This window comes from Odocoileus virginianus, unplaced genomic scaffold (assembly GCF_023699985.2).
Source record: "Odocoileus virginianus isolate 20LAN1187 ecotype Illinois unplaced genomic scaffold, Ovbor_1.2 Unplaced_Contig_15, whole genome shotgun sequence".
Taxonomy (NCBI): Eukaryota; Metazoa; Chordata; class Mammalia; order Artiodactyla; family Cervidae; genus Odocoileus; species Odocoileus virginianus.
In genome coordinates, this window is record NW_027224332.1 from 703,409 (window position 1) to 724,113 (window position 20,705).

Sequence of the window (20,705 nt, forward strand, 5' to 3'; positions counted from 1 at the left end):
ACTATGATGACAAAAATTCCATAATTCACAAAGAAGCAAAAATTCAAAAGCACTCCCCAAAGGCACTGGTGTACCCATCTAGATCCTTTCCCAAGACCCCAAAGACTTAACCCTTTGTGACTTCTACTCTATTAGAAAAGTTTCAGAGCTTGATTCTAGACTTATGACTCAGAAACCCAAAGAGATCTTATCTTTATACTCTATGTATATTAGACATCAGGAATCTACTGATAAGTAGATGAGAAAGTTACCCAAATAAGTAATTCCAAATGAATATACTGATAAGGCTGACAATACAGTAACATGCAAGATCATAAAAAAAGTTTGTCCACACAGGTTAATTTTCAATTATAAAACTCACAAGGAAAGGAAAATGTCACTGAAAAACACATTCTCCAATCAGCTTGCAAATCACCCCTTCTCTCCTTGTTGCTGTCCCAGAAATATGGAGATATTAGACATAGTAGAATATAGCTTTAAGTCAAGAGTGGAGGTGGACAGGATTATGGTATAGACACTCACAAGATGCATGCACAAAAAGATTTATGTTTTTGGTAAGATAATGAGAAGAGAGAAAAGCGGACAGCAGAAGATGGCATTTAACCCTCTATGATTTAGTCTCAGTTTATTTTTTCTAACTTCATCTCTGACCAATACTTCCTAGAGAATGTCACAGTCTTTAAAAGAGGACTCTGTCCAGGGAAGTGAGGCCAGGGAGAAAGTGGAGGAGAGAGGGAGGAGTCTCATTTTGGAGAGAGATGGAAGGTCATGGGTTGGCTGGCACCTGGAGACTACTCTGCCTTCACTAAGGCTAACTGCAGTAGAAGCAGTAGAACCATCTTGGACAATTCATCCTGGAGTTGGAAAGTTCTCATACTAGGTCAAAGCAGCACGTTTTTGGAAGCTGTGCTATGAAAAGAGAAAAGTGGGAATAACCTGGAGCCTCTTCCTTGAAAATCTTGTTTTACCCAATCAATGAATCAAAAATATAATAGGCTTCCCCAAGCAGCCTACTGCCACCCTTTAGATGGGATACCTAGAGCTCATGTTACAAGCTACTTTTAATTAATTGTTAGGCAACATCAGTACCCCCATTCGCTAAATGTTTTTTTCAAACTGGTATTCTACATGTCATTCCTCAATTAATGTAATTGTCTTTCCAAAGAATTAAAAATACATGTGATGAAAATGAACTCACTCTTGAGTAAGATAACCATAATAGAACCCCTCTACTACTCTAGCACATTCTCACATTACAGGCTCTCAGTAAACCGATCCTGATTTAATCAAAATAAGATATGATTCAAGTCCTGCAAACTGTATTCCTCATGGCTGTGTTTCCTTCTCTCCCTCCATCCTGGGTCCCCCACATCTGATACCTAGTCTACATTTCATCATCGCACTGAGTGAAACATTTTCCAGACTCAGTAACTCTCCAGTTTCATAGAGGTTCCCATGCAAAGCCCTAGCAGATAGAAAGCATTTTAAATCCACATACTTAGTGCATAAGATGGCCATTTTCATGTTTACATTTGTATTATATTTAACACTAGCACTAATGAAGGTCTGCAGAAGTCCTCTGGTCAAAAGTTTCAAAATTATTCCTGTTCCTCATGGATGCCCATCAATGACATCAAATTCTGGGTGGAGGCCCAAGCCAACAACTGACTCAAACAATTGATATCATTCTAATGGCACTTGTTTTTGGTAAAGTCAAAAACGCAAGTAGAAGATCTTGTTAAAACTCGAAGTTCACTTAAGCAATGTCTCGATTTACCACTGAGATGTCATCATCCAAAAGGGAGAAGCAATATTATTCATACTTTTCACCTGATTGAAAAAATGAAGTGAATAAGTTTTCAGGGTTTGGCTGCTTTTATTTTTTTTTAATTTGTTTAGTCTACAGAACAACACCCTGGCACATTTGCTATTTTTCAGGGCAGTCAATATAATCCAAATTACAGAGTTGTTTGCTGAGTCCACAATCAGAAGCAAGCAGGGCAGCTCTGACCTGCACTACCAGCTTCCCAGCCATTCCTGAGCCTCTGACAGGTAATGGGGGTGGAAGCAAGTACCCAGGGAAGCTGAGGGATGCGCAGGTAGAGGCAAGGAGCCATGATATGGCCAATCTCAGCATCTGGATGCTGTAGGCTCCTCAGCAGATCAACTGTGTCACATGACACAGGCAGGAGTACATCTCCTAAGGTGCAGTTCACTTTTGCTACCATAATGTCATTATTTGAAATATCAGCTGTGATTTTTATGATGAATGCCAGGGATTAAAAAAAAAAGCAGACTTTGGCAGGGATGTCATACCACATTCTATACTAACTGTTTAACAAATCACATGTTATATTTTTCTGATGATAAAAGTAATACACACTTACTGTAGAAAATTTGGAAAAAGTCTGGTAAGTAGAAAAGATAAGGTAAGATCATTGGGGAAGTCCCAGTTTTGTTATAACTTCTTTCCAGTTTTTCCCCCACGAATATAGACTTTTTAATAGAACTGAAATTATACTGTTTGTACCATTCTTGTCCTGCTTCTCTTGTTTAATATTATATTCTCTAAAAGAAACTTTGGGACATAATAAAATCTATATCAACTTTAACAATCTCTATCCTAACATTCTAAACCTTATTTTAAAAAGGAGAAGATCTAGAGAAATCACAGGCTGTGCCCCCCTGAAATCATGCGTCATCTCACCTGTTTGATATACTTGTAAACACTGCCCTATTCTTCGAGTACAATAAATTCCAGATTGCTCAATCTTGCTTCCAAGAACTGGTCAACCAAAGGGTGTGTGCATGTGTGCTAAGTTGCTTCAGTTGTGTCCAGCTCTTTGTGACCCTATGGACTGTAGCCTGCCAGGCTCCTCTGTCCATGGGATTCAACCAAAGGGTAGGATTAATTCATTCACCCATTTAACAAATTATTTTCTGAACACCTACTTTGTGCCAAATCCTTTTGTAGGCCCTAAGTTAAATGGTCTATAAAACTGATGGGTTTAGTTGAAATTTATTAAAGGGACATTTGCTAGGTTTAAGTGACATTTTATGATATTTAACTAGGCCAAACAGAGCCAAGTTTGAGGGGAAGCTGAAATGCTGGGCTGGAGGAAGCACAAGCTGGAATCAAGATTGCCGGGAGAAATATCAATAACCTCAGATATGCAGGTGACACCACCCTTATGGCAGAAAGGGAAGAGGAACTAAAGAGACTCTTGATGAAAGTGAAAGAGGAGAGTAAAAAAGTTGGCTTAAAGCTCAACATTCAGAAAACTAAGATCATGGCATCTGGTCCCATCACTTCATGGGAAATAGATGGGGAGACAGTGGAAGCAGTGTCAGACTTTATTTTTTTGGGCTCCAAAATCACTGCAGATGGTGATTGCAACCATGAAATTAAAAGATGCTTACTCCTTGGAAGGAAAGTTATGACCAACCTAGACAGCATATTAAAAAGCAGAGACATTACTTTGCCAACAAAGGTCCATCTAGTCAAGGCTATGGTTTTTCCAGTGGTCATGTATGGATGTGAGAGTTGGACTATAAAGAAAGCTGAGCACAGAAGAATTGATGCTTTTGAACTGTGGTGCTGGAGAGTCCCTTGGACTGCAAGGAGATCCAATCAGTCCATCCTAAAGGAGATCAGTCCTGGGTGTTCACTGGAGGGACTGATGTTGAAGCTGAAACTCCAATACTTTGGCCACCTGATTCGAAGAGCTGACTCATTGGAAAAGATCCTGATGCTGGGAAAGATTGAGGGCAGGAGGAGAAGGGGATGACAGAGAATGAGATGGTTGGATGGCATCACTGACTTGATGGACATGGGTTTGGGTGGACTCCAGGAGTTGGTGATGGACAAGGAAGGTCTGGGGTGCTGCAGTTCATGTGGTCACAGAGAGTCAGACATGACTAAGCAACTGAACTGAACTGATATATGTATTTACATATATATATTATATATATATCTTTTTTCTGTGTATATATATATATATATATACACACACACACACACACACACACATTTTTTTCCTGTCCTGACTGATGGCTTGGTTGCTTTCCTGCAGTAACAGAACAGCTAAAGGAAATGCTTTGGGGCTCCAGGGCCAGCTCCACTTTCGGACTCTCAGCATATCACCTGGCCCTTTTCTTCTCACCTTTCAGACTTCAGCTCATATGTCATCTCCTCAGAAAGGCTTAGCTGCTCTAGGGCAGTCCCTTCACCCCTCCCATCATCACTTTCTGTAATATTACCCGGCCTGATTGTCTTTTGAGCACTTACTGTCACTGGAAATTCTATGTATTACTTATTTGTACACTAGTCACTTGTTGGCATCGCCTGACTAGAACCAGAACTTTCTGACAGCTGGGAACATGCTGGTTTTGTTCATTGTTGTGTTCCCAGCAAAGGAATGGGAACTCAATAAATCTATACAGAATAAATAAAAGAATCCGCCTTATCTGTTTCACTGTGTATACCTACTGCCTTCTACTTCCGAAGGTGATTTGTAGGAAAGCTCAAATGAGACCAGGTATGCCAAGGTGCTTTAAGAGGAAAGACTCCACATAGGATGTGGTTATCATGCATGGAAAGGTGGCTCATGAAGCCCTGAGCACCTCAAGCGGCCTCCTTCCTGACCCTACACAGTATGTGCCCCTCCTCGTTTCTCCACTCCTCCTAGACAGAGACTTGTCTGGAATCTAAAAATGCCACTCCACCTGGCAAACCATCCAAACAGAACGCAACTTAATAATTTATTATAAGGCGAGGCCTCTCGGTGAGCCTCAAAATAAGATGATACTGCTACTGCTGCTGCTGCTAAGTCACTTCAGTCATGTCTATGCGACTCTATGTGACCCCATAGATGGCAGCCCACCAGGCTCCCCCCATCCCTGGGATTCTCCAGGCAAGAACACTGGAGTGGGTTGCCATTTCCTTCTCCAATGCATGAAAGTGAAAAGTGAAAGTGAAGTCGCTCAGTCGTGTCTGACTCTTAGCAACCCCATGGACTGCAGCCCACCAGGCTCCTCCATCCATGGGATTTTCCAGGCAAGAGTACTGGAGTGGGGTGCCATTGCCTCCTCCGAAGATGATACTAGTGGGACTCAAATAACAAGATGCTACTTAGGAAGGAAGCGATCCACCAGGAGGGCAAACCCAGAAGAAAAACTACAAAGATATTCCCTGCCCTAAGCTAGTGGGGTTCAACGAGCATGAACTGAGTGCCTGCAATATTCCAGGTCCTGAGCTCAGCCCTAGGGACAGAGAGGTAAAGGAGACCATCACAGTAGAGGGGTGGACACAGATGCAAAATTGAAAACCCAAAGTCAGTGAAGTCAATCTAGCATGAAGGCAGTCAGGGAAGACTTTGTAGAGCGATTGACACCTAAACTGAACCTAAAGGACAGAAGGAAGAGAGCTGGAGACCAGTGGGCGGCCCAGGGTGAAGCACAGAATGGAAAGACCATGTGCTGTGTTCAGGGAGCTCCAAGTAGTGAACGCATCGGGTATTTACTGCTGGAGTATCCGGTGTGTCAGGGGACGAGTCGGGGCAGAAGGGTTGGGATATGTACCTAGAGAGGTGGGTGGTGGTCACTCTCTCACAAGTAGCAGATCAGAACCATTTCAAACACAGGCCTGTGGAGGCCTTGTAGAGATGAACCCACTCACTGGGGAGTGAGCCCAGCTCCTGGACCTCAGAGGGCCGGGCTTGCCTGGAAGCAGAAACGGGAGAAACACAAAAAGTCAACTAAACCTCACTGTGCTGCAAGCAGGGAGGATGTGAATCGGGAGGAGCTAGGCTTGGGGAACTAGACAGAGACCCCAAGGGAAAATTCTTCCCACACGTGCTGGAGAACATGGGCTGCCTATGTAGCTGATTTGGGACTGCTGTGGAGCCCAGCTCTCGGCCATCTCGACCTGGGATGGTGCAGCTTCCTAACTGCCTGGCAGAGCTTCGCAGCGGGTGAGTCAGTTCTGAACAGAGGGAAGGGTAGAAAGAAGAACCAGTGTGATTTCCTGAGACTGAGCCAAAGGAGAATCTCCTGAGCCCTGAATGAAGGCAGCAGCAAGGAAGAGAAGGAAAAGGAGGTCCCTGGTATTTTGCATAAAATACTCAAGTCCCAAATTTGCTTATGACATAATATGATTCAAAGCATCAAAGGCAGAAAAACCAGAAAGAGAAAGAGAGGTGGATGGAGAAAGAGAGAGAGAGAATGACTGGGGTGGGACAAAGCAAGTACAGAAAAGGTTGTCCTTCCTTTTCCTTCTTGAGTCCTTACACTCAAGAAATCCCACACGTTCAAGAAAAAATGGGAGCGTCAGTTCTAGTGAGGTGGATGAATCTAGAGCCTGTTATACAGAGTGAAGTAAGTTAGAAAGAGAAAAACAAATATTGTATATTAATGCATATATATGGAATCTAGTGGAGAAGGAAATAGCAACCCACTCCAGTATTCTTGCCTGGAGAATCCCAGAGACAGAGGAGCCTGGTGGGCTGCTGTCTATGGGGTCACACACAGTTGGACACGACTGAAGCGACTTAGCAGCAGCAGCAGCAGCAGCATGGAATCTAGAAAAACGGTACCGATGAAGCTATTTGCAGAGCAGGAACAGAGTCACAGTGGGGAAGGAGACTGTGGACGGACTGAGAGGGTAACATCAAAACATATACATTACCATATGCAAAATAGATGGCTAGCGGGAAGTTGTTGTATAATACAAAGGAGCTCAACTCGGTGAGTGACAACCTAGAGGGGTGGGATGGGATGGGGGGTGGGAGGCCCAGGAGGAAGGGGGCATATGTATACTTACAGCTGATTCACATTGTTGTGTGGCAGAAACCAACACAACATTGTAAAGCAATTATCCTCCAACTAAATTTAAAAAAAAAGAAAAGAAAAAGGAAACAATATACCAGTGTCTCACTGGGGTATATGATATATTTTCAGGAGCTCCCAGCGGGAATTGAAAATTTTATGTATTCATTTTGATGGTATCTGTAAGAAGAAAAATGTTTTCAAACCCAACCCACCCCTCCCCAAATCAATCACTCCAACTTTGGCTTGGACCTGGTGATCCAGATGAAAGTCCCTATCTCATTAGCATACATCCTCCTCTTCCCTTTCTCCTCACTACTTCCAGCTCCTCCAGCTTAAGGCAGAGAAAGGATCCTGACAAGGTTAAACACAGCAGGTAGCTGAGCCTGACACAGAAATTCCCTGTCCTAAGGTTCGTAACACATTAGTAATTGATCCCTTGGTGAGGTAGGGAGAACTAGGGCACCAAGAACTAGGGCAATAGATTACACCTCCATTGTCCATCCACGTCTCCATCTAAAACACAAAGAGTTCAGCCTCTCTCATCTCCTTCTGCAGCTCCACAACAAACAGGGTCTCCTTCCCTGAAGCCACCACGGTGTGAGGCAATCTTAAGAAGCAGCATTTTCTATTACTTGAATTTACTTTATCTTATTAAATACCTTTGGTATACCCCTTAATGTGTCTATATATCTTTTGCCTTCTTTTTAAGTGATTTATTGAATTGTCTTTCTTTTTAATTGAAGTAGAGTTAATTTCCAATGTTATATTAGTTTCAGGTGTACAAAATAGTGATTCCGTATTTTTATAGATTATACAAAATACAAAGTTATTACCAAAAAAAAAAAAAAGAAGCAGCATTTTCTGCCTGTCCTCTTCTTTATGTGTTTCTCATTGCCCCAATAGTCTGCCAACTCCTGGCTTACTATTATTGACGTATCCCAGTTTCTCCTGGGCAGTCTCCTACACATTGGGTGTGTGTACGCTAAATCGCTTCAGTCATGTCTGACTCTTTGTGACCCCATGGACTATAGCCCTCCAGGCTCCTCTGTCCATGGGATTCTCCAGGCAAGAATACTGGAGTGGGTTGCCATTTCCTACTCCAGGGGATTTTCCCAAAACACAGGGGGGATTGCACTGAGTCTTGCAGAATGAGCAGATGGCAAAAGTTGGAGAGAAGGTATATTCCATCTACAAGGGAATGATTAAATAAAATATAGTACATTCATATCCAGGAGAACAAGTTTTTTGTTGTTTTTATAACTTAGCTCTAGATACATTTACCTAGAAAGGATTCCAGGGTGTATTGTTTCATTTTCTTAAGGTAAAAATAAATCAAAGAACAAAACATGTTAGGAGCGCCTGATAAAACAAAATGCACAAAGTGTATCATTATGTGTATGTGTACATACAACTGTATAAATGCATAGCAAAACGTCTGAACAGCACCTGCTCAACTCAGAACAGTGATTACCACTGAAAAAGAAAAAGCAGACTTAGAGAGGGGTTATAGGGGCTTTTACTTAATCTACAATGTTCGCATTCTTTACAACTAAGAATTTACGTATTATGTAATGAAAAATAACTTTTTGAAAATCTGAAATTATTATATGAGATTTTTTTCATCCTGTGAAAGTTTGCTTTAATGCATTAAAGAACTCCTGGAAGGCAGTAGAACTAGTTCCCACTTGGGCATGGGTTTGTTTATCCTGCTTATCTCTAGTTAGAGCCAACAACGCTAATGATTCTGAATAGCACTGGCCACTCCTTGGCCATCCCAACCCCTCCCACCCACGGCTTCAACTATCACCTCTAAGTGGATGATTCCCAAATGCCTCTTTCTAGACACAGCCGCTCCCACCAGCTACAGTCCTGACTTTCCAACTTCCTGTTGGATACAGCCAACACCCCAAGTACAAAACCAGATTCCTGTCCTGCCTTCTCTCCTTAACTCAATTCTTCTGCCTAACTTCCTCCTTCCTATTAACTGGCATCTCCTACTTCCCAGGAATTCGGAAAGGAAATTTCCCAGTTATCACTAGTTCTCTTCGTCCACACACCCACCTAGTTATTTGTCATATTCTGGTGATTTTTCTAAAATTTTTTTCCAAACTGTTAGCCACTGACACCACCCCCTGGTCAGACCCTTTCCATTCATCAGCTGGACTAGTGGAATCTCCTTCTAAATGGTCTCCTTATAAATTAGGGGACTGAGACCGATGCATACACACTACTATATATAAAATAAATAATCAATAAGGACCTACTTATAGCACAGGGAACTCTACCCAATATTCTGTAATGATCTATATGGGAAAAGAATCTGAAAGGAGTGGATACATGTATATGTATAACTGATTCACTTCACTGTATACCTAAAATTAACATAATATTGTAAGTCAATTATACTCCCACAAAAATTTTAAAGTAAATAAATGGTCTCCTTGTCCCTGACTACTTTGATCCATCTGCTAGATGTCCAACTTCCCATTTGGTGAAGGCCTAGCATTCCAGATTGTTGAGGTCATTTTGAGCCTCCATTCCATCACCTATTGTATTAGCTATTTTGCCAACTTTGAGTCATCTGCAAATTTGGAAATAAGGTTTTTTGCCTTCATCCAAGTCTGACAAAAATGTTAATGAGGTTGAGCCAAAGAAAACCCTCTGCACTACACATATCTTTCCAAGGGAACCCAGAACTTATCACTGGAAGAAAGACAGCAACTTATAAAAAAAATAGTCTCAGACACCTTTCATATACCATCTCATTTAAACCTTACAACAAATCCTGATACTGAGCATTATTATCTTAATTTTATTTTATTTTTTTTACATTTTTTTTTCATTTATTTTTATTAGTTGCAGGCTAATTACGTTACAATATTGTAGTGGTTTTTGTCATACATTGACATGAATTAGCCATGGATTTACATGTATTCCCCATCCCGATCCCCCCTCCCACCTCCCTCTCTACTTTAGAGGTTTAAAACTGAGGTCAAGAATGGCTAGGTACTTTTGTGAAAAGCTTACAGCTATTAAGTGATAGAGTTTTGATTTTTACACAAATTTGAGTTGATTGCACAGATTATGGTTTTTCTGCCACACAGTTTGAACTTTTCATGGATCCTCCCCTTCTAAAAGATACAGCACACACCTCTTAACCTACTTGGGACTTTCACAGTCTAGCTTCAAACCTACCTTTGTAACAGTAAAGACTATACCATGTGTCAAACACATGGTATAATGTGTTATATGCTTGATTTATGCATAATTTATTTATTATGCATATAATAGTTTATATGCTTTATTTCATTTAATTCATGTCAAACCTATGAGGTAGGCACAACAATTAGGTCCATTTTACTGATTCAGAAGCTGATGCATAGTGAGATTAAAAATAGCTTAATCTATAAATTAAAAACTAACTCAATTTAAAAAAATAGATCTATTAAAGTTACCCAGCTAGTAAACAGCAAAGCTAGATTTCAAACTAGGGTCTGCCTGACTAGAGAAATACTTAGGAGGTAGAATGGACAGGAAGTTCAATTCATACCATCAATCTACAAGTATTTATGGAGCACTTTTGTCACAGGCTGAATATTGTGCTGGAGCCAGAGATCAAAAGAAGTGAACCCTGCCTCTGGCTTCATGAATGCTCAGTCTCTTCAATCATGTCTGATTCTTTGCAACCCCATGGACTGTAGCCCACCAGACTCCTCTGTTCATGGGATTCTCCAGGCAAGAATACTGGAGTGGGTTGTCATGCCCTCCTCCAGGGGATCTTCCCCACCCAGGGATCAAACATGGGTCTCTTACATCTCCTGCATTGGCAGGAGAGTTCTTTACCATTAGTGCCAGCTGGGAAGACTCTGCCTTCATGGAGCACATGATTTATTGGGAAAGATAGGCATGGAAACGGAAGGTAGCAGAGTGTAGTGAATACTGGGAGGGAGAAGCTCAGAAGGTGGGGGTGGGGGGGTTGTGCTTGGAGAGCTGAGGTTTCCAGTCTTGTTAACTGAATCCATAAAGATTCCATCCACTGTGATGAGGAATGTGGAAGAAATAGGTTTGGGAAAAGACTGAGTTCAATTTGAGACATGGGTTTTGGGGAGATGTCTCACAGGCAGCTGGATGTGCAGGTCTGGAGCTTAGGAGTGGGGCATGGATCACAGAAAGATCTGGAATCATTGATGAAACTCATGGAGGTGGATATATTCAACATGCATGTAAGGCAAACAAGGAAAAAGACGGAAGAGCAGAGGAGACGCTGCTCACCTGGCCAACTAGCACACTCCCGTGAACCAGACTTCTAAGGATGGTTTTATCTCTTCCCAAGCAGAAACACCTTTCCATCCTTTTCATCAAGCCATACCCAGCTTCCTTCAGCCCTGTCTCTGCTCCAGAAAATTCCAGCCCAGAGCTCCCTCTCCTGGACTCAAGCCATTTAACAGCTGGCCAGGGACTCAGCCATTTCTTGGTGAGGACGTAGAAAATTTCAGGTATTCGTGCCCTCTCTCCCTGACTGGACTGAAAGATCTTTGATGGCTAAGATTTTTGATAACATTAGGAATGCAGTCAATATGCTCTTTACAGAACCAATTTAAAAAGCATAATCAAGCAATAGCAGAGCATTTATGTGAACTAGTTTCTCCAGATGAACCTGAATGGCTTTCTCGATACAGCAGCAACCACATTCTGGGCACTCTCCCAAGCTTCCACCTGAGCCTCTGCACCGAACAGAGCTGGTCAAGGTGAGCACACCCGCCTCTCCTTGGTCCTTCTAGTTTATGCCTTAGAATGTGCTCCTTCTTCAGTCCCAGCAGCCCTTGCTTCCAGAACCTTTCCAGTTTGAAAACAAATTTCTTCAGAAAGGAAGAAACAAGGATGAAGATATTTTGCTTGAGAAAACATCAAGGAGCAGCAACAGAAGCCTCCTTCCCATAAGTCAAGTCACGGAGTTTAACCAAGCCCCTTAAAACAAAATATTGTCTAAAATTAAAAGATGCTTGTTCCTTGGAAGAAAAGCTGTGACAAACCTAGACAGTGTACTAAAAAGCAGAGACATTACTCTACCCACAAAAATCCATCTAGTCAAAGATATAGTCTTTCCAGTAGTCATGTATGGGTGTGAGAGTTGGACCATAAAGAAGTCTGAGCGCCAAAGAATTGATGCTTTGGAAATGTGGTGCTGGAGAAGACTCTTGAGAGTCCCCTGGACTGCAAGGAGATCAAACCAGTCAACCCTAAAGGAAATCAATCCTGAATATTCATTGGAAGGACTGATGCTGAAGCTGAAGCTCCAATACTTTGGCCACCTGATGCAAAGAGCAAACTCACTGGAAAAGACCCTGATGCTGGGCAAGATTAAATGCAGGAGGAGAAGGGGACAATAGAGGATAAGATGGTTGGATGGAATCACTGACTTGACAGACATGCCTCTGAGCAAGCTCCAGGAGATGGTGAAGGACAGGGAAGCCTGATGTGCTGCAGTCCATGGGGTTGCAAAGAGTAGGACACAACTGAGCGACTGAACAACAACAACAAACTGCCTAATTTTACAATTTAGAAATGATTCCTCATTCATGATGTTTTATAATATCCTTCTATAATAAGCAAATGTCTGAGATACTGAGTAAGGGGGAGTTAGTAACATCTTGTTTCATAAATTAAGAGATTATCAGATTCTCACCTTCATCAACACCTGGCTCAGGTAAGCTCAGATAGGCAGTAGCCATGGGGGTCTTGCTCACCAGCATCCCCCATCAGCCAGTACAGTGCTTCACACATGGGAGTGACTCAGAAGGACTGATGAATGGATGAGACAACGTTGAGTGGATGAGACAATAAGACTGGGAAAACACAAAACTGTAGAAAAATGAGACAGAGAATGAGGGCGATACAGAAGTAAGAAGAGTGTGAAGAAGACTGAGTTGAAGAAACAACCAACCACCTTCTTACATCTTAGGCTCAGAGTCTCCTCAACTTCTCCACAAAGATATGCATACAGCAGCTAAATCGTTGGGTCAGTTTCTCAGTCCTAAAACTGTCAAATGCACATTGACAGTACTCATCATTTAATATTTTTCTTTTGTAACCACTTTCTCTCTTCCCTTCTGTATGCCTTAGGAACATTTTTTTTTCTTTAACTTTTCACCTAAACGAAGACTTGACATTCAATTTGACTCCTACTAGACTCTACGCTTGTCTTTCAGGTTTGCTGCTTTGCTACTTAAAATCCTGTATCAATTTAGAAAAGGAGACTGAGGTCCACATTTGATGTCTGGAATCATTATGAACAGTGCCTAACCCTCTAGTGGTAGTTTCAATTCTGCCTATTCTATGATGAGTGCAAAGAAACAAGAGTGTCCCAGTTTAAAAAAAAAGACACTGCATTTTCACTTCACAGGAAAGCCCCAAGGAACCAAGCTACTGTAACGCTTCATTGTCCTTACTCTCTCCCACAGCAACAGGGCCTCCAGCTCCTCACCATTTTTTAAGCTGGCCCTGTCACTCTCAGGACAGCACAGGAGGTCTCCAGGAATTCGATCTATGCACACTCAGCGGCAGAATGCTAATTTTAATGTCAGCCTTTGACAACCATAGCTAAAATAAATCTAAAAAACACCCCAGCAAAGTAAAATCTAAATAGGCCCTAGATGAATCTCTACAGATAGAATTCATTAACACAATGATAATTAACTGCCACAACAAGATTGAAAACATGGTTTAATGATGGGAAACTTGTTAATATAACATACCAGTAGGTCAAATGTGAAAAAAAAGCACACAGTCATCTCAAAGATGACCTTTTGACTTTTGATAAATTCAACTCCCTTTCACTAAAAAAAAAAATCTATGAATATAAAACTCCCTTCTCAAACTATTTTTAACCAAAAGCAACATCATGATTACTAGTGAATATGAAAAACATTTCTATTAAAATCAGGAATAAAATTAAAAGGTCTATCATCCTCCCTTTTAGTAATTTATGTTCAAATTTCTGATTTAAAAGAAACAATTATTATTTGTAGACAACACAATTCTCTACCTAGAAAGTTCAGGAAAATCAGCTAAAAAATTAAGCTGATTAAATAAAAATATAAAACTTATTTTAAAATAAGTAAGAAATATATGATTCACTGGAGTAGGAAATGGCAACTCACTCCAGAATTCTTGACTAGAAAATTCTGTGGACAGAGGAACCTGGTGGGCTATAGTCCACTGGGTTGCAAGAGTTGGACAGGACTGAGCATACATGCATACATTTATGATTTACATGACGGTTACTACAAGCTTCAGTAAGAGATATAAAAACATTTGAGTAAATTAAGAAACATATGAGTATGGAAAGACTAAATACATAAACATATTAATTCTTCCTAAATTAATATATGATTGCCTGTCTGCTAAGTCATGTCCAACTCTTTGTGACTCTATGGACCATAGCCCGCCAGGCTCCTCTGTCCATGGGATTCTCCAGGCAAGAATACTGGAGTGGGTTGCCATGCCCTCCTCCAGGGGATCTTTCTGACCCAGGGACTGAACCCGCATCTCTTATGTCTCCTGCATTGGCAGGTGGGTTCTTTACTACCAGCACCACCTGGGAAGCCCAATATATAGGTTTATTATAATCCTAATCAGAATATCAACAGATATTTGACATTCTGACAAAGTGTTTCAAGCTTAATTTATAAGAATAAGCAAGGAAAATAAGAAAAATTTTAATAATTATAATGAGAATCCAGTGTGTAATTAATGCTATAAGGCTAAAATATTAACTAACCAAAACAGTGTGGTACTCATTAAAGAATTTACAAATAGATATCTTAGGCCTGAAATTGACTTTGCTGCTAAGTCGCTTCAGTCGTGTCCGACTCTGTGCGACCCCAAAGACAGTAGCCCACCAGGCTCCACCGTCCCTGGGATCCTCCAGGCAAGAACACTGGAGTGGGTTGCCATTTCCTTCTCCAAAGTTGACTTTAGAATATACCAAATAAGATTAGGAATAATCTAGGATAATCAAATAGGTATACTATTTAAGAAAATTATATGAAATATAAATTTGAGGAAATAAATATATTATGAAGGAAAATTAAGTATTTAGAAAACAGATAGGTCTTAAACTCATAATATGAACAACAAAAAAAACTAATTTCAAATAAAAAACTGAGCGTAAGTAAAAGCCTAAAAACCTAAGGGGAAAAAAAAACAGTTAATCACAGAAAGGAATAAAGAGTACAAATTGAAAAGCTGTGGAAGTAATCTCCAGGGAGAACAGAGACCTATCTGGCCATATGGAAAACTTTCTGCACATTAGGACACACGATAAACATTTCAAAAATATGATACTTCATTAATATATATACAGAGTATCCCATAGTAGGATAAACATAATTTGCCTAATTATGATTTATAAAGTTAGGTGAAAAGCTATAAAATGTGAAAACATGATCTCAAGTTGGAAAAAAAAAATAAACCCAGAAAGCCATGAACCAAACGTTAGTAAGAACTCTAAATGATAGGAATGCAGGTGATTTTGGACTTCTTTGCTGTGCCTTTCTCTATTTTCCCAAATTAGCCAAAATTAACTTGCATTGTATTATAATCAGGAAAAAATGCTAGTTGAAAAAAACAGCATCAAATGACAATGATACGTTACAGTCTTAATTCATTAAGATGTCTCAAATAAATGGACAAAGTATGTGATTAAATAATTAACCAAGAGGAAGCACATTGATGAGATATCAATGTTTTTCATCTCTAGTGATCAAAGAAATGCACATTCAAACTATGAAGTACCAAGTCTGATATCTCTCATTGACATCCCACCAGAAAGACTACTCTAGCACATCATTAGTTGAAGTGCAAACTATTGCAACCTTTTTGGAAAGCATTTTGCCAGTATGTATCTGGAGCCTTTAAGAAAGTTCTTCTCTTTGACCTAGTAATTTCACTTCTAGGACTCTGTGCTAAAGAATTAGAGACCTAGGCAATGAAGAGTTACTTAAATAGAAAAAATTGGGGATCAACGACTGAATGCCCAAAAAGAGGGGAATCAGTAAACCCTTCATGGGACAACATGACAGATGAGATTCAGACATTGAAATCAAGATTTAAAAACATTTAATGGAGTGGAAACATCTTAATGATAGAATGTTAGGCAAAGAAACACAATTGAAAATTGTGTATTAGGTATCTATGCTGCCTGCTAAGTTGCTTCAGTCGTGTCCGACTCTTTGCAACCCCAAGGACTGTAGCCTGCTGGGCTCCTCTATCCATGGGATTCTCCAGGCAAGAATACTGGAGTGGGTTGCCATTTCCTTCTCCAATTAGGTATCTATACTATGGTCTTAATTTTGCTTGAAATAAACAAAAATTCCAGTTCTACAGATCCCCAGCCAGGTGACTTGGTCAAATCTTTGTCTCTGAGAAGACGTTTCTCCAACTCTTAAAAGTGAGAGGGGAACATTTGGATTTCTCAATTTTCACTGTTGCAAGACACAGCATATAATAAAAAAGAAACAAATCATAAATAGATGCATAACATCTGCATTAATAATTAAAAGATAGGATTTTAGTTGTTAAAATGGCTTTGGATTCAAAATTCTTTTTTAATTAATTTTTTATTTAAGTATAGTTGACTTACAGTGTTAGTTTCGGATGTACAACATAATGACTCAATATTTTTAGAGATTATATATCATACAAAGTTATGATCAAATATCGACTATATTCCCTGTGCTATACATTACATCCCTGTGACTTTTTTTTTTAGTACTTTTTAAAATAAGTATGGACTGCTTCATGAATTTGCGTGTCATCCTTGTGCAGGAGACATGTTGATCTCCTCTGTATCATTCCAATTTTAGTATATGTGCTGCCGAAGCTAGCACTGACTTATTTTATAACTGCTAATTTGTACCTCTTAACTCCCTTCACCTATTTGCCCTAACCTGTACTCCTCTCCCCTCTGGTAACCACTAGTTTGTTCTCTGTATCTGTGAGTCTGTTTCTGTTTTGTTATATTTGTATGTTTGTTTTGATTTTTAGATTTCACATATATGTGAAAACATACAGTGTTTATCTAAAAATTATTTTTTTAAACTAATAATCTAAACAAGAGACATACTTGAGACCTTCCTGACTGCTTAGATAGTGACAATTCATCAGAGATAGATCACGTGGCTAGAAGTAAGCATGCTCTCTGATCCTCTGTAGCTAATTTGATCTGGGCTTGCCTGCCTGAGTCAGGAACACACTTCACCTGTTGTCAGCCATCCCATGACTTGGCATTCAAGAAGCTCTCAATCAGTAAAGGGTACTTAGTAAAAATCCTAGATCGAAGAGGTGCCCTGAAAGAACCTGCAAGGCTATCTGACTGCTGTTACACTGATGGCACAGGAAAGTCACTTTTTGGAGTTCTTTTTAAAAATTTATGTAGTTTCTATGCATAAGTCAAGAAGCTCTTGCCGTCCTCTCTGAGATTCAAATAATAACTGAGCATATTTCTTTCACAACTGCCTGGAGCTTGACCAATCCGTCCCACCGTGAATTTTAGGACCCTGCCGGAGGCACCATGAAAGAATAACCTCTGGCACAGTAAACCAAGCTGAGTTAGGGACTAATTAGCCTGCTGAGCGGCAGAGAAGTGAATCTGAATTTACTCAGACCCCAGCAGTTAGCAAAACTGCAGACCCAGTGAGGCTCACGCTAGACTCTGTCATCCAAATTCATTCTGCCTTTGCGGGGGAAAAGGAATACAATCTCATGCCAAAAGCATTTAACTTCTGTGAATTTTATCCACCTCCCTGAGATGGACAAACCAGACTATTAGAGAGTGCTTCAACTCCTCCAGGCAAGTGGATCATAGGCAAAAATATGTTCATCAATGAAATCTGAGTTCGTGTTGTTAATAATAACAAATGAATTGAAGCTTTCTTTAGGAATGACAGTAACTTGAACTAACTCCAGTGATATCCAAATTAAACTGTGTTATATGATATTTTAATCCCAGATGTGTCTAGTATGCACTTGGTCACATGTGTTTTTCCCAGCGATTTTTTTTCCATTCTCTGGATTTTCCATAGTCAGTGATATTATATAGTTTAAACCTAAAATGAAGTCATCAAAATAGTCTCTCCTTGCTTCTGCCTCTTCCTTAATTCTGAATGGAGCACCCTTACTGTTTTGTTATCAAAATGTGGCTGCTTCTACAAAGCAATAAATTTCATAAATGCTAACTGCATTTTGTTATAGCTCTGAACTCGTGTGCAAAAGTAACCAGCCCTCCTGAAGGAGACATTCCAGTGTTTTTAGACACAGAGCATATTTCTGTGGGGTTGCCCCACAGCAGATCACTCCACAGAGCCAGCAGCAACACCACCACTACATAGATAACAGTACTGGCCAGCCCTGTTTAACCAACAACCCTGGCAGGCCTAGCCACTCTGTTTATTATTATTTTATTTTATGCCTTAAGGGGCGAGGGGAAAGGATGCAAGAGTATGAAGTCTGTCTTATAGACCCAATGTCATGGAGAAAAAGCAGGGAGAAGACTGGAGCTCCACCCTGTCCCTCTCATCTCAGGCCCCACAGCTGGCAGGCAGGAGAGAAAAGAACAAACATCCCGCAGTTTCTCAGAGCTGAAGGGACCCTCTTCCTGGAAGAGGCAGGAAGACCTCAGAGACCTCGGGGGGGGCGGCTGTGGCACCATGAGAAGCAGCCTCATGCACCTGAAGTCACCTGTGGTCAGGGACAGTGAACAGTGGCAATTAGGAGAGAGACGAGTAATGGAAGTAAGACCCCCGGCCGCACCAGGGGAGAGCACCATGGAGACTCCATTAGCATGAAAATGAGCCTAAGAGCCAATATGTGTTGAATTCTTATTGTCTATCAGACACTGTCCTAAGCCCTTTACATGAACAGTCTCATTCAGTAGGTGTTACTGTTTTGTTGTCACTGTTTAGTCGCTAAGTCTTATCGGACTGATTTGTGACCTCATGAACTGTGGCCCTCCAGGCTCCTCTGTCCATAGGATTTCCCAGGCAAGAATACTGGAATGAGTTGCCATTTCCTTCTCCAAGGGATCTTCCCAACCCAGGGATCGAACCTGAGTCTCCTGCATTGGCAGGCAGATTCATTATGACTGGGCCACCAGCGAGGCCCAGATCCGTCACCCCTCCCATTTAGTGAATGAGGAAGTTTAGGCCCCAGCAGAACAAGTATTTTGCACAAGATCACACAGATTGCATATAAATAGTGGAGCCAGGTAAACAAATCTAAGCACCCTGGCTCCAGATCCTCATCTTGTAAAAGACAATTAAAGAAAACACAGCAGAGTTCTATTTCCTGCACATCCAAGTCTCTGGGTTAAGGTCATATCTAGTGTGCCTTAATGCGGGGTTTAGGTCTTCTCAAACTTCTGTCTCTCTAGCAGAGGTCTGCTTACATGCCAAATTGAGGCAGGACCTCACTATATAAATAAAATGAATAAGAGTGGGGCTGTGGGCAAAATGGGATGAAGGGTTGAGGCCTTCCTCTTCCACCATCTCCCTCACCTGGCAGAGGCTCCAACCCTCCTGTGACACAACTGGAAAACCAGTATCACTCTGCATTATGAGCTTGAGAGGCAAAAGAAGCACAGCTAGAAAGAAACTCAGCAATAGGCAACTAACCCAAAGGAAAAGGAAGAAATCACTACCACGCACCCGCCCCAGCAGTCCCAGAGGTACCTCACCATCTGACACGAACCATCTCAAGTTTGAGCATTTGAGGGGCCAGGAAAAGGTGGAATTCAGGGCTGGAGCGGAGAGTCAGGAATGAGGCAAATCCAATAAACAGGCAGAGGTGGGAAGCCGAGCCAGCTGGGCGCCAGGGCCAGCGGTCTGTGGTGAGAGAGCGGGGCTGCCGGAGGAACAGAGGTGGGAAGCCGAGAGGGAGGCCAGCACAGGGACTGCTCCCAGCGCCGGCGTCCTCCGGCTTCAAGCTGTCCACACACATTACAAGACACAGAAAGGGCAAGAACTTACCAAGGGCTTTGATACCCATGTTTCTTTTCTTTTTTTTTTTTCGGTGCGGTAGGGCTATAACACACTCCTTTTCCCCATTCAAATATCACTTTTTCCTTCCTTACAGTAACATACCACTCAGTGGCTGGCACTGTCAGCCTTAGCAGACACAGAAATGCCTGCTTTGGGGAATCCTAGATAGATGGAATGGGCGGGAGACAGGGAATGGGGGCAGTGGGAGACAGGTCAAAGAAGGAGGGGATCTATGAATATATATATAGTGGATTCACTTCATTGTGCAGCAGAAACTAGCACAACATTATAAAGCAATTATGTCCCCAACAAAATAAAGAGAGTACCAGACTGTGGATTTGATCCCAGCTCTACCCCGTACTAGGGCTTCCCTGATAGCTCAGTTGGTAAAGAATCTGCCTGCAGTGCAAGAGACCTGGGTTCCATCCCTGGGTCGGGAAGAACCCCTGGAGAAGGAAATGGCAACCCACTCCAGTATTCTTTGCCTGGGAAATCCCATGGACAGACGAGCCTGGCAGGCTACAGTCCATGGGGTCACAAGAATCAGACACGACTTAGTGACTAAACCACCACCCCATACTAGCTGTGTACACTTGGGTAAGTTACCTATCTTCTCAGTGCCTGAGCATCTCCTTCCATGATATACAGATAATAAAAGTACCTACCTCAGAAAGTTGTAGTGAGGATGACAGGTTAATACACATAAGGTAGTCAGAACAAGTCCCTAGCAAAGTTCAAACTAAATCCTGGCTCTTATTACTCTCTTACTTTGACAGCTTTCATTTCCCTCTTGACTACTTTCTTTTTTCTCTTCTACATTCTTGTGAGTTTCCTATAACT

The 20,705-nt window shown here is 41.3% G+C and overlaps 1 protein-coding gene and 1 non-coding gene across 2 annotated transcripts in view; both read right to left on the reverse strand.

The window, feature by feature from the left end:
- PLCE1 (phospholipase C epsilon 1) overlaps positions 1-20,705 on the reverse strand; it is a 353,620-nt gene that overhangs the window by 327,483 nt on the left and 5,432 nt on the right. The gene's annotated exons all lie outside the window — the stretch shown is intronic.
- LOC139033999 (U6 spliceosomal RNA) lies at positions 16,612-16,718 on the reverse strand. Its single transcript, XR_011486475.1, has one exon. It is a non-coding gene; the product is annotated as a U6 spliceosomal RNA (small nuclear RNA).